Raw genomic sequence first — 15,720 nt, forward strand, 5'->3', positions numbered from 1 at the left:
GGGTGTCTTGCTAATTGCCTATAATTTCCACCTTTTGTCTATTCCATTTGCACAACAGCATGTGAAATGTATTGTCAATCAGTGTTGCTTCCTAAGTGGACAGTTTGATTTCACAGAAGTGTGATTGACTTGGAGTTACATTGTGTTGTTTAAGTGTTCCCTTTATTTTTTTGAGCAGTGTATATATACACACACACACACACACATTCACCAAATGTGCTTTGTAACAATATTAACATTGTTGGGCTTTCCTTCAGCACGCTAGATGGCAGCATTACTTGTTTGTGGTCTGGAGGTGCCGAAGAAGAGGTCAGAAAGCAGAAACACGCGGCGACGTCATTTGTAGGAAAAATAACAACAAAATATTTCGTTACTGTGTAGTTAGCTTTGTTGTTGAGATATTTTAGCCGTCTCAAGACCAATTACTCTTTTAACTCAACTCGTTTTCTGTCGCTTCATGGTAAGCTTTGAAACAATTCATGCGGTTCCAGGAATATGATACAGCTTTTACGATAACTGCAGCAGTACATTATAGCTACGCCAGCTATGCTGTATACTGTGACTAGATAGCAACATTAGCTAGCTAATTGTTGGTAGCTTGAGTTAGTCACTGCCTGGCGTTTGTTTACCAGGATGGCTAACCTATTTTCTCTTGAAAACCTTTTAGGTTGTTGTGTCCCTTGTAAATCGTTGTCAATCAGGATGCCTCGCCCGGTCCATAAGGCATAACATCTGCTTTATGTCACTCCTCCAGCATGGCCCAACCGAGAGGAGTCAACAGCCTGCAGTTCAACCAGGACCAGAGTATTTGTAATAAATACCATTTAAAATAACACAAGCATATTGCTATTACGTTGTTATAACTAACTTCTTTCTAAACAGGATTTCTCACAAACTCATAAGCAGAAACTGAGACACACACACACACCCAAGGACAGAGGGCTGGCACAGACCGTTCATAAACACTGATAAGAAAAGGGTGCTTGGGTCTGCATTTCACGAGATAATGAGACACACACATACCCAAGGACAGAGGGCTGACATAAACCTTTCATAAACACTGATTAAATGGGAACATCTACGCACACACCAAATCTCCTGTTTTAGCTGAACATTTGGTAACAAAGAACTTTTGCTACAAGACTCAGAAGGATGACGCCCAGCTCATCAGGACCAATCTGAGAAGACAACAACCTGTCCAGAACCAACCAGAGGACCAGAACTTCCAGACTCAACCTACTTTCTGTGCTGTATAAAATGTCTATGCATTCTGTTATCTGGGCTTTTTCTGGAGGTTCCTTATGAGCCAAATGAACGAGTCCGTATACGTTTGTACCAGATATCTTTACTCTTAAATCAAACTGTCACTTGTCATACAATTTACCACCTTGTCTGAATCGATCCTTGACCGGCTCACCCTTCTCCATATCCCATTATCAACATAAGACAATAATACTCTGTGAAGCCAGACGTAAATATATAGGAGAGGACATCACGTTTATCAGTCTTGTTTCAAACAGTGTCAATTTACACCCTTCCCCCTCTATCGGTCTCTACCTCAGTGTAAAGGCAGTCATTGTTGTTCTCCCCCTTAGACGAGAAGGAGCATGGATAGGACCAAGATGCGGATTGAGGGAAATAAGCCATCTTTTAATGAAAACAGCAAAACAATACACTACAAAACAACAAATGAGACTAACCTTCAACTGTCCTGTGAGGACACAGGAACAAACACCCACAAAACACCAGTGAAACCCTGGCTGCCTTTGTATGACTCTCAATTAGAGACAAACAATACACACCTGTCTCTAATTGAGAATCATACCAGGCCGAACACAAAACCCCACATAGAAATACAAACATAGACAAACCCACCCAACTCACGCCCTGACCAACTAAAATGAATACAAAACAAAGGAAAACAGGTCAGGAACGTGACAGAACCCCCCCCTTAAGGTGCGAACTCCGGGCGCACCAGCACAAAGTCTAGGGGAGGGTCTGGGTGGGCGTCTGTCCACGGTGGCGGCTCTGGCGGTGGACGAGGTCCCCACCCCACCATAATCAATCCCCGCTTCTTTATCCCCCTCCCAATGACCACCCTCCCACTAACCCCACCTAAATGAAGGGGCAGCACCGGGATAAGGGGCAGCACCGGGATAAGGGGCAGCACCGGGACAAGGGGCAGCACCGGGACAAGGGGCAGCACCGGGACAAGGGGCAGCACCGGGACAAGGGGCAGCACCGGGACAAGGAGCAGCACCGGGACAAGGGGCAGCACCGGGACAAGGGGCAGCACCGGGACAAGGGGCAACACCGGGATAAGGGGCAGCACCGGGACAAGGAGCAGCACCGGGACAAGGGACAGCACCGGGACAAGGGGCAGCACCGGGATAAGGACCAGCACCGGGATAAGGGGCGGCAGGTCCTGGCTGAGGGACTCCGGCAGGTCCTGGCTGAGGGACTCCGGCAGGTCCGGGCTGAGTGGCAGCTCCGGACTGTAGGGCAGCTCCGGACTGTAGGGCAGCTCCGGACTGTAGGGCAGCTCCGGACTGGCGGGCGTCTCTGGCAGCTCCTGACTGGCGGGCGTCTCTGGCAGCTCCTGACTGGCGGGCGTCTCTGGCAGCTCCTGACTGGCGGGCGTCTCTGGCAGCTCCTGACTGGCGGGCGTCTCTGGCAGCTCCTGACTGGCGGGCGTCTCTGGCAGCTCCTGACTGGCGGGCGTCTCTGGCAGCTCCTGACTGGCGGGCGTCTCTGGCAGCTCCTGACTGGCGGGCGTCTCTGGCGGCTCCTGACTGACGGACGGCTCTAGCGGCTCCTGACTGACGGACGGCTCTACTGGCTCGGGACAGACGGGCGGCTCTACTGGCTCGGGACAGACGGGCGGCTCTAATGGCTCGTGGCAGACGGATGACTCAGATGGCGCTGGGCAGACAGATGGCTCAGACGGCGCTGGGCAGACAGATGGCTCAGACGGCGCTGGGCAGACAGATGGCTCAGACGGCGCTGGGCAGACAGATGGCTCAGACGGCGCTGGGCAGACAGATGGCTCAGACGGCGCTGGGCAGACAGATGGCTCAGACGGAGCTGGGCAGACCGATGGCTCAGACGGAGCTGGGCAGACAGATGGCTCAGACGGAGCTGGGCAGACGGGCCGTTCAGGCACCGCTGGGCAGACGGCAGACTCTGGCCGGCTGAGACGCACTATAGGCCTGGTGCGTGGTACCGGAACTGGAGGTACCGGCCTGAGGGCACGCACCTCAGGGCGAGTGCGGGGAACAGGAACAGGGCACACTGGACTCTCGTGGCGCACTCTAGGCCTGGTGCGTGGTACCGGAACTGGAGGTACCGGGCTGAGGGCACGCACCTCAGGGCGAGTGCGGGGAGAAGGAACAGTGCGTCCAGGGCTCTGGAGACGCACAGGAGGCTTGGTGCGTGGTGCCGGAACTGGAGGCACTGGGCTGGAGACACGCACCATAGGGAGAGTACGTGGAGGAGGAACAGGGCTCTGGAGATGCACTGGAAGCCTGGTGCGTGGTGTAGGCACTGGTGGTACTGAGCTGGGGTGGGAAGGTGGCGCCGGATATACCGGACCGTGAAGGAGGACACGTGCTCTTGAGCACCGAGCCTCTCCAACCTTACCAGGTTGAATGGTCCCCGTAGCCCTGCCAGTGCGGCGAGGTGGAATAGCCCGCACTGGGCTATGCAGGCGAACCGGGGACACCACCTGTAAGGCTGGTGCCATGTACGCCGGCCCGAGGAGACGTACTGGAGGCCAGATACGTTGGGCCGGCTTCATGGCATCCGGCTCGATGCCCAACCTAGCCCTCCCAGTGCGGCAAGGTGGAATAGCCCGCACTGGGCTAAGCACGCGTACTGGGGACACCGTGCGCTTCACCGCATAACACGGTGTCTGACCAGTACGACGCCCTCTTACTCCACGGCAAGCCCGGGGAGTTGGCTCAGGTATCCAACCCGGCTTCGCCACACTCCCCTTTAGCCCCCCCCCCCAAGAAATTCTTGGGTGAGCCTCTCGGGCTTCCAGCCTCTCATACGTGCTGCCTCCTCAATCCACCGCTCCTGGGCTGTGGCTGCCTTCTTCACCTCCCGAGAGCGGCGATTCTCTCCAACCCTTCCCCAGGGTCCTTTTCCGTCCATGATCTCCCAAGACCATTCCTCCTGTGTCCAGTGCCTTAGTTCTTTTTCTCTCTCCTCAATCCGCTTGGTCCTGTTGTGGTGGGTGTTTCTGTAAAGGCAGTCAATGTTGTTCTCCTCCTCAAACGAGAAGGAGCATGGATAGGACCAAGATGCGGATTGAGGGAAATAAGCCATCTTTTAATGAAAACAGCAAAACAATACACTACAAAACAACAAATGAGACTAACCTTCAACTGTCCTGTGAGGACACAGGAACAAACACCCACAAAACACCAGTGAAACCCTGGCTGCCTTTGTATGACTCTCAATTAGAGACAAACAATACACACCTGTCTCTAATTGAGAATCATACCAGGCCGAACACAAAACCCCACATAGAAATACAAACATAGACAAACCCACCCAACTCACGCCCTGACCAACTAAAATGAATACAAAACAAAGGAAAACAGGTCAGGAATGTGACACTCAGGTTGTTTCTGTTGTGCGATGGAGACAGGTGTTCGGATATACAATGTGGAGCCTCTTATGGAGAAGGGACACCTTGGTGAGTGGAATTCCATGTGGCTCAGTTGGTAGAGCATGGTGCTTGCAACACCAGGGTTGTGGCTTTGATTCCCACGGGACCAGTATAACATGTATGCACTGACTACTTACTATGAATCTCTCTGTATTAGAGCGCCTTCTAAATTATTAAAATGTAAATGTATTTCAGACCTGTGGTATCAGCCGTCTGTGTGTGTGTTCGTATTCTGTGTGTTTATACTGTATTTGTGTGTGTCAGACCATGAGCGGGTGGGAAGTGTGGCCCAGTGTTCCATGCTGCATCGCTCCAACCCGCTGGCTGTAGTAGGAGGTGGAATCAACCCCAAGTTCTCTGAGATCTCTGATGAGTGGACCACATATTTTTAAATGACTTGATAGACTTTAAAGGTGGAGTCAGTTGTGCACAATATCGGGAACATTTTAAAAACAACTAAGAACGTTGAAGCGAGGGACTTAACCTAAAGTTGGTGTGAATTCATTACTCTGATTCTGTTGGAAAACGTTTTGCGACAGAAACCGTTTACTTAAAACGTAAGATTACGAGAGTTTCTATTGGACGAAGTCAGGTAGGTCTCTCCATTTCGTTCCATTTGCTCTGGAGTGTATTCATTATGGAAAACGTTTACCGTTTAAGAACTAAACAGAGCAAAACAAGTTTCTATTGGACAAATTCAGGTAGGTCCCTCTGTTTCGTTCCATTTACTTCCGCTTAAGAAACATTATGCAACAGAATCGGCGTAATGAATATGCCTGTTTGAGTCTTTTTGCTTCCCTTAGCTATCATGTTGTAGCAGTGTGAAGCACCCCCATGCTCATATACTCTCTGTATGACTGTGTGATAGCAAAGTCTTGCATCACTCTCATCTCAATGTCTGTGGTGCTGCTTGTGACAATGTCATATTGCTGAGTCTGTTTCAATTGTGGCAGTGCCCACCTGCTCACAATCTAAGTGGTTTTCAAGAGAAAATAGGTGACTTGAACTGATTGTTTTTAGTATTTATATAAATGGTTCATATTGATATAGAAATGTGATAATGATTTTCGTCATGTATTGATTTAATTTAATTCATAAACTGATGTATAGTTTCAAATCCTAGTGTTGGTCTGGGATGATGTTCGGGAGGGAAGGGACCCCAAGGAGAAGTTGGTGCTGGAGTTTACCTTCACCAAGCCTGTTCTGGCAGTACGCATGAGACACGACAAGTGAGTGACTATCTGAACATTTTCAGGAACAAACCCCAACTCCACATAGAGCTCCCTATAGTGTGTTATTTGAAGATGTTTAACCAACCCTTCTCTCCCTCTGATTTCTCTCTCTCCACACTCTCCTCGCGTACTCTCTCAGGATCATCATTGTGTTAAAGAACAGAATCTATGTCTACAGTTTCCCTGACAACCCTGTGAAACTGTTTGACTTTGACACCAGAGACAACCCTAAAGGTACACACACATGTTTGTTTTACAAAATTATGTTTTCCGTAACACCTGGCCTTAAAACTAAACCTAACCCTAAAACTAAACCTAAACTTAACCCCTGAGCCTAAAATAGCCTTTTTCTTTGTAGAGACTGGCGAAATGTCCCCACTTGTCCTTGTTTTACTATCCTTGTGAGGACTTCTGGTCCCCACAAGGATAGGTAAGCCAAACAAAAACATATCCATGTGTGTTATCTGATAGATCTGTGTATTCTCTCTCTCTCTCTCTCTCTCTCTCTCTCTCTCTCTCCTGGTCTCTCTCTCTTTCTCTCTCTCTCTCCCGGTCTCTCTCTCTTTCTCTCTCTCTCTCCCGGTCTCTCTCTCTCTCTCTCCCGGTCTCTCTCTCTCTCTCCCGGTCTCTCTCTCTTTCTCTCTCCTGGTCTCTCTCTCTTTCTCTCTCTCTCTCTCGGTCTCTCTCTCTCTCTTTCTCTCTCTCGCTCTCTCTCCCGGTCTCTCTCTCTTTCTCTCTCTCTTTGTCTCTCTCTTTGTCTCTCTCTTTCTCTCTCACTCTCTCGCTCTCTCTCTCTCCCGGTCTCTCTCTCTCACAGGACTGTGTGACCTATGTCCCAGTCTGGAGAAACAGCTGCTGGTCTTCCCTGGACATAAGTGTGGAAGTCTGCAGCTTGTGGTAATTCATCTATTTCATTTAATAGTTTATTCCATGGTACTATACTAACTATGTTGGTTTATAAGCTGTTCATAAGCTAGTCAAATAAAAAAATTATCAAATACATTAAATCATAACTGTAGAGACAAACTCAAACATAATTACAAATCATTTGTAGACTGCAAATTAACTGCAAGAAGCCAAAACAGATATAATATAAGAATAAAACGTAATAATTTCAAACCTTACATTAATTTATGATCACGTGTCTCTCTATTATTCGCTGAAATACTTGGGAACAGATTTCCCAAATTAAAATCACCTGATTTCCTGGTGTTTGAACAGTTTTTTATATCCAACAATGGAAATTCAACAGTTGGGGAACCCTGCCATAGAGTGAAATGCACAAACTGTTGCATAATACATGAGGTCCTAGTCAGTGTTCAACTCTCTCCCTCTACTTCTCTCTCTCCTTCAATCTGCATCCCTCTCTCTGCCTCAGGACCTGTCCAACACTAAGCCTGGCACTTCGTCTGCGCCCTTCACCATCAACGCCCACCAGAGTGAGATCGCTTGCCTGGCGCTCAACCAGCCTGGCAGTGTGGCAGCATCGGCCTCCCGTAAGGGCACCCTGATCAGACTGTTTGATACCACCACCAGAGACAAACTAGTGGAGCTACGCAGAGGAACAGACCCTGCTACACTCTACTGGTACTGGGAGGGAGGGAGGGAGGAACAGACCCTGCTACACTCTACTGGTACTGGGAGGGAGGGAGGAACAGACCCTGCTACACTCTACTGGTACTGGGAGGGAGGGAGGAACAGACCCTGCTACACTCTACTGGTACTGGGAGGGAGGGAGGAACAGACCCTGCTACACTCTACTGGTACTGGGAGGGAGGGAGGAACAGACCCTGCTACACTCTACTGGTACTGGGAGGGAGGGAGGAACAGACCCTGCTACACTCTACTGGTACTGGGAGGGAGGGAGGAACAGACCCTGCTACACTCTACTGGTACTGGGAGGGAGGGAGGAACAGACCCTGCTACACTCTACTGGTACTGGGAGGGAGGAACAGACCCTGCTACACTCTACTGGTACTGGGAGGGAGGAACAGACCCTGCTACACTCTATTGGTACTGGGAGGGAGGGAGGAACAGACCCTGCTACACTCTACTGGTACTGGGAGGGAGGGAGGAACAGACTCTGCTACACTCTACTGGTACTGGGAGGGAGGGAGGGAGGAACAGACCCTGCTACACTCTACTGGTACTGGGAAGGAGGAACAGACCCTGCTACACTCTACTGGTACTGGGAGGGAGGGAGGGAGGAACAGACCCTGCTACACTCTACTGGTACTGGGAGGGAGGGAGGAACAGACCCTGCTACACTCTACTGGTACTGGGAGGGAGGAACAGACCCTGCTACACTCTACTGGTACTGGGAGGGAGGGAGGAACAGACCCTGCTACACTCTACTGGTACTGGGAGGGAGGGAGGAACAGACCCTGCTACACTCTACTGGTACTGGGAGGGAGGGAGGGAGGAACAGACCCTGCAACACTCTACTGGTACTGGGAGGGAGGGAGGAACAGACCCTGCTACACTCTACTGGTACTGGGAGGGAGGGAGGAACAGACCCTGCAACACTCTACTGGTACTGGGAGGGAGGGAGGAACAGACCCTGCTACACTCTACTGGTACTGGGAGGGAGGGAGGGAGGAACAGACCCTGCAACACTCTACTGGTACTGGGAGGGAGGAACAGACCCTGCAACACTCTACTGGTACTGGGAGGGAGGGAGGGAGGGAGGAACAGACCCTGCTACACTCTACTGGTACTGGGAGGGAGGGAGGAACAGACCCTGCTACACTCTACTGGTACTGGGAGGGAGGGAGGAACAGACCCTGCTACACTCTACTGGTACTGGGAGGGAGGGAGGGAGGAACAGACCCTGCTACACTCTACTGGTACTGGGAGGGAGGGAGGGAGGAACAGACCCTGCAACACTCTACTGGTACTGGGAGGGAGGAACAGACCCTGCTACACTCTACTGGTACTGGGAGGGAGGGAGGGAGGGAGGAACAGACCCTGCAACACTCTACTGGTACTGGGAGGGAGGGAGGGAGGGAGGGAGGAACAGACCCTGCTACACTCTACTGGTACTGGGAGGGAGGGAGGAACAGACCCTGCTACACTCTACTGGTACTGGGAGGGAGGAACAGACCCTGCTACACTCTACTGGTACTGGGAGGGAGGGAGGAACAGACCCTGCTACACTCTACTGGTACTGGGAGGGAGGGAGGAACAGACCCTGCTACACTCTACTGGTACTGGGAGGGAGGGAGGAACAGACCCTGCTACACTCTACTGGTACTGGGAGGGAGGAACAGACCCTGCAACACTCTACTGGTACTGGGAGGGAGGAACAGACCCTGCTACACTCTACTGGTACTGGGAGGGAGGAACAGACCCTGCTACACTCTACTGGTACTTGGAGGGAGGGAGGGAGGGAGGGAGGAACAGACCCTGCTACACTCTACTGGTACTGGGAGGGAGGGAGGAACAGACCCTGCTACACTCTACTGGTACTGGGAGGGAGGGAGGAACAGACCCTGCTACACTCTACTGGTACTGGGAGGGAGGGAGGAACAGACCCTGCTACACTCTACTGGTACTGGGAGGGAGGAACAGACCCTGCTACACTCTACTGGTACTGGGAGGGAGGGAGGAACAGACCCTGCTACACTCTACTGGTACTGGGAGGGAGGGAGGGAGGAACAGACCCTGCTACACTCTACTGGTACTGGGAGGGAGGAACAGACCCTGCTACACTCTACTGGTACTGGGAGGGAGGGAGGAACAGACCCTGCTACACTCTACTGGTACTGGGAGGGAGGAACAGACCCTGCTACACTCTACTGGTACTGGGAGGGAGGGAGGAACAGACCCTGCTACACTCTACTGGTACTGGGAGGGAGGGAGGAACAGACCCTGCTACACTCTACTGGTACTGGGAGGGAGGAACAGACCCTGCTACACTCTACTGGTACTGGGAGGGAGGAACAGACCCTGCTACACTCTACTGGTACTGGGAGGGAGGGAGGAACAGACCCTGCTACACTCTACTGGTACTGGGAGGGAGGGAGGGAGGAACAGACCCTGCTACACTCTACTGGTACTGGGAGGGAGGGAGGAACAGACCCTGCTACACTCTACTGGTACTGGGAGGGAGGGAGGAACAGACCCTGCTACACTCTACTGGTACTGGGAGGGAGGGAGGAACAGACCCTGCTACACTCTACTGGTACTGGGAGGGAGGAACAGACCCTGCTACACTCTACTGGTACTGGGAGGGAAGGAGGAACAGACCCTGCCTCACTCTACTGGTACTGGGAGGGAGGGAGGAACAGACCCTGCTACACTCTACTGGTACTGGGAGGGAGGGAGGAACAGACCCTGCTACACTCTACTGGTACTGGGAGGGAGGAACAGACCCTGCTACACTCTACTGGTACTGGGAGGGAGGGAGGAACAGACCCTGCTACACTCTACTGGTACTGGGAGGGAGGAACAGACCCTGCTACACTCTACTGGTACTGGGAGGGAAGGAGGAACAGACCCTGCTACACTCTACTGGTACTGGGAGGGAGGGAGGAACAGACCCTGCTACACTCTACTGGTACTGGGAGGGAGGGAGGAACAGACCCTGCTACACTCTACTGGTACTGGGAGGGAGGAACAGACCCTGCTACACTCTACTGGTACTGGGAGGGAGGGAGGAACAGACCCTGCTACACTCTACTGGTACTGGGAGGGAGGGAGGAACAGACCCTGCTACACTCTACTGGTACTGGGAGGGAGGGAGGAACAGACCCTGCTACACTCTACTGGTACTGGGAGGGAGGGAGGGACAGACCCTGCTACACTCTACTGGTACTGGGAGGGAGGGAGGAACAGACCCTGCTACACTCTACTGGTACTGTGAGGGAGGGAGGGAGGAACAGACCCTGCTACACTCTACTGGTACTGGGAGGGAGGGAGGAACAGACCCTGCTACACTCTACTGGTACTGGGAGGGAGGGAGGAACAGACCCTGCTACACTCTACTGGTACTGGGAGGGAGGGAGGAACAGACCCTGCTACACTCTACTGGTACTGGGAGGGAGGAACAGACCCTGCTACACTCTACTGGTACTGGGAGGGAGGAACAGACCCTGCTACACTCTACTGGTACTGGGAGGGAGGGAGGAACAGACCCTGCTACACTCTACTGGTACTGGGAGGGAGGGAGGAACAGACCCTGCTACACTCTACTGGTACTGGGAGGGAGGGAGGGAGGGAGGGAGGAACAGACCCTGCTACACTCTACTGGTACTGGGAGGGAGGGAGGGAGGGAGGGAGGGAGGAACAGACCCTGCTACACTCTACTGGTACTGGGAGGGAGGGAGGGAGGGAGGGAGTGAGGAACAGACCCTGCTACACTCTACTGGTACTGGGAGGGAGGGAGGGAGGGAGGGAGGAACAGACCCTGCTACACTCTACTGGTACTGGGAGGGAGGGAGGGAGGGAGGGAAGGAGGAACAGACCCTGCAACACTCTACTGGTACTGGGAGGGAGGGAGGAACAGACCCTGCTACACTCTACTGGTACTGGGAGGGAGGAACAGACCCTGCTACACTCTACTGGTACTGGGAGGGAGGAACAGACCCTGCTACACTCTATTGGTACTGGGAGGGAGGGAGGAACAGACCCTGCTACACTCTACTGGTACTGGGAGGGAGGGAGGGAGGAACAGACCCTGCAACACTCTACTGGTACTGGGAGGGAGGAACAGACCCTGCTACACTCTACTGGTACTGGGAGGGAGGAACAGACCCTGCTACACTCTACTGGTACTGGGAGGGAGGGAGGAACAGACCCTGCTACACTCTACTGGTACTGGGAGGGAGGGAGGAACAGACCCTGCTACACTCTACTGGTACTGGGAGGGAGGGAGGAACAGACCCTGCTACACTCTACTGGTACTGGGAGGGAGGGAGGAACAGACCCTGCTACACTCTACTGGTACTGGGAGGGAAGGAGGAACAGACCCTGCTACACTCTACTGGTACTGGGAGGGAGGGAGGAACAGACCCTGCTACACTCTACTGGTACTGGGAGGGAGGGAGGAACAGACCCTGCTACACTCTACTGGTACTGGGAGGGAGGGAGGAACAGACCCTGCTACACTCTACTGGTACTGGGAGGGAGGGAGGAACAGACCCTGCTACACTCTACTGGTACTGGGAGGGAGGGAGGGAGGAACAGACCCTGCTACACTCTACTGGTACTGGGAGGGAGGGAGGGAGGAACAGACCCTGCTACACTCTACTGGTACTGGGAGGGAGGGAGGGACAGACCCTGCAACACTCTACTGGTACTGGGAGGGAGGGAGGGAGGAACAGACCCTGCTACACTCTACTGGTACTGGGAGGGAGGAACAGACCCTGCTACACTCTACTGGTACTGGGAGGGAGGAACAGACCCTGCTACACTCTACTGGTACTGGGAGGGAGGGAGGGAGGAACAGACCCTGCAACACTCTACTGGTACTGGGAAGGAGGAACAGACCCTGCAACACTCTACTGGTACTGGGAGGGAGGAACAGACCCTGCTACACTCTACTGGTACTGGGAGGGAGGGAGGAACAGACCCTGCAACACTCTACTGGTACTGGGAAGGAGGAACAGACCCTGCTACACTCTACTGGTACTGGGAGGGAGGGAGGAACAGACCCTGCTACACTCTACTGGTACTGGGAGGGAGGGAGGAACAGACCCTGCTACACTCTACTGGTACTGGGAGGGAGGGAGGAACAGACCCTGCTACACTCTACTGGTACTGGGAGGGAGGAACAGACCCTGCTACACTCTACTGGTACTGGGAGGGAGGGAGGAACAGACCCTGCTACACTCTACTGGTACTGGGAGGGAGGGAGGAACAGACCCTGCTACACTCTACTGGTACTGGGAGGGAGGGAGGAACAGACCCTGCTACACTCTACTGGTACTGGGAGGGAGGGAGGAACAGACCCTGCTACACTCTACTGGTACTGGGAGGGAGGGAGGAACAGACCCTGCTACACTCTACTGGTACTGGGAGGGAGGGAGGAACAGACCCTGCTACACTCTACTGGTACTGGGAGGGAGGGAGGAACAGACCCTGCTACACTCTACTGGTACTGGGAGGGAGGGAAAGAAAGAAAGAGGGGGAAATGGAATTGAGTCTCATCTCCTCTCTCTCTCTTCCAGTATCAACTTCAGTCATGACTCTTCGTTCCTGTGTGCCTCTAGTGACAAGGGCACTGTTCACATCTTCGCTCTCAAAGACACTAAACTCAACAGACGCTCTGCGTAGGAGGCGTGAACGTGTGTGTGATAGAGTGTGTATGTGTGTTTGTGCGTACCTCAAATCTAAATTTTACCATTTTGTTGTTTATGGTTTGTTCATGCCACTATCTCCCCTCTTCTTCTCTCCCCAGATTGGCTCGTGTGGGGAAGATGGGCCCTGTGATTGGTCAGTACGTGGACAGTCAGTGGTCATAGGCAAGTTTCACCGTCCCGGCGGAGTGTGCCTGTATCTGTGCATTTGGGAAGAACACTTCCAAAAATGTCAACTCTGTCATCGGTCAGTCCACAGCAATATCTCATATCAATTAATCAATATAGTTTTTGTCCTAGCTGGGAAATGAATTGTACTGTTGGAATTAACAATAGAATATACAATATAGGATACTTTTACAATAGATTAAGCTCTGGAACCTTGCAGTGTAAAAGTTGTAATAATAGTTTAACATTTTCTGCATTCCTCCTTTTTCTAGCTATCTGTGTTGACGGGACGTTCCATAAGTACGTGTTCACCCCTGATGGCAACTGTAACCGGGAAGCCTCTGACGTTTACCTGGACATCTGTGATGATGATGACTTCTGAGAGGAAAGAGAGAGGGGGGAAAAGGAGGAGGGAGGGATGAAAGAGCGAGAGCGCGAGGGAGGGCAGAGGAGCAGAGATCTGATGGTGGTAATGATGATGGTAGATTGGGTCTAGACTTGGACAGAGAAGTGAAGCTAAAGAAGCAGAGCTGATTTTACAGAAGCATACACGTGGTCGGAAGGTCTGTTTTACATGATTGTTTTGTGTTTTTATTGTAATCAAGTTTATCTGTATGTATGAAGTATGTATGAAGATTAAAAACATTTTTACTATGACTGCTGGCTTATCTGTGGTTACTTTGAGTTGCCTGAATATATGAGACCTGCTCTGATGTAGTGTAGTCACTTCCAGGACACAATTACAAATAATGATAATGAAAACTCCTACTAATAACAATTAAATTTAGGAAAAGATTACATATACAGTGCTTTCAGAAAGTATTCATACAGAAATATCTAATTTACATAAGTATTCACACCCCTGAGTCAATACTTTGTAGAAGCACCTTTGGCAGCGATTACAGCTGTGAGTCTTTCTGGGTAAATTTCCACACCTGGATTGTGCAACATTTGACCATTAATATTTTCAAAATTCTTCAAGCTTTGTCAAATTGGGTGTTGATTATAGCTAGACAAAAATGTTCAAGTCTTGCCATATATGTTTTCTTTTTTTTGGGGGGGGGGGGGGGTACTCAGGAACATTCATTGTCTTCCTGGTGAACAACTTAAGTGTAGATTTGGCCTTGTCTTTTAGATTATTGTCCTGCTGAAAGGTGAATTCATCTCCGAGTGTCTGGTGGAAAGACTGAACCAGGTTTTCCTTTCCGTTTTTAATCCGGAAAAACTCCCCAGTCCTTCACGATTACAAGTATACCCATGACATGATGCAGCCACCACTATGTTTGAAAATATGGTGAGTGATATTCAGTAAGGTGTTGTATTGGATTTGCCCCAAAGAACACTTTGTTTTCAGGACGAAAAGTTAACTGTTTTGACAAATTCTTTGCAGTATTACTTTAGTACCTTGTTACAAACAGGATGCATGTTTGGAATATTTGCATTCTGTACATACTTCCTTCTTTTCACTCTGTCAATTGGGTTAGTAGTGTAGTAACTACAACGTGGTTGATCCATTATCAGTTTTCTCCTATCACAGCCATTAAAACTCTGTAACTGTTTTAAAGACATCATTGGCCTTCTTCCTCTCCAGCAACTGAGTTAGGAAGGATGCCTGTATCTTTGTAGTGACTGAGTGTATTGACACGAAATCCAAAGTGTAATTGATACCATGCTCAAAGGGATATTCAATGTCAGCTTTTTTTTTTTTTACCCATCTACCAATAGGTGCCCTTCTTTGTGAGGCATTGGTCTTTGTGGTTGAATCTGTGTTTGAAATTCACTGATCGAAGGAGGGACCTTACAGATAATTGTATGTGTGGTGTACAGAGATGAAGTAGTCATAAAAAAATCATGTTAAACGATATTATTACACACAGAGTGAGTCAATGAAAACTACAGTGCATTCGGAAAGTATTCAGACCCCTTCCATTTTTCACAAATTGTTACTTTACAGCCTTAATCTACAATGGATTAAATTACTTTTTTTCATCATCAATCTACACACAATACCCCATAATGACAAAGCAAAAATTGTTTTTTTGAAATGTTTGTAAATGTATTAAAAGTTAAAAACAGAAATGCATTATTTACTTAAGTATTCAGACCCTTTGCATTGAGACTCGAACTTGAGCTCAGGTTCATCCTGTTTCCATTGATCATCCTTGAGATGTTTCCACAACTTGATTGGAGTCCACCTGTGGTAATATCAATTAATTGGACATAATTTGGAAAGGCACACACCTGTCTGTATAAGGTCCCACAGTTGAAAGTGCATGTCAGAGCAAAAACCAAACCATGAAGTCGAAGGAATTGTCCGTAGAGCTCCAAGACAGGACTATGTCGAGGC

At 50.6% G+C, this 15,720-nt stretch overlaps 1 pseudogene; it reads left to right on the forward strand.

Annotated features, from left to right (window-relative positions):
- The first annotated feature begins 755 nt into the window (after positions 1-755).
- LOC129819104 (WD repeat domain phosphoinositide-interacting protein 4-like) lies at positions 756-13,782 on the forward strand (annotated as a pseudogene).
- Positions 13,783-15,720: the final 1,938 nt, after the last annotated feature.

The sequence above is a fragment of the Salvelinus fontinalis genome, chromosome 21, assembly GCF_029448725.1.
Source record: "Salvelinus fontinalis isolate EN_2023a chromosome 21, ASM2944872v1, whole genome shotgun sequence".
NCBI lineage: Eukaryota > Metazoa > Chordata > Actinopteri > Salmoniformes > Salmonidae > Salvelinus > Salvelinus fontinalis.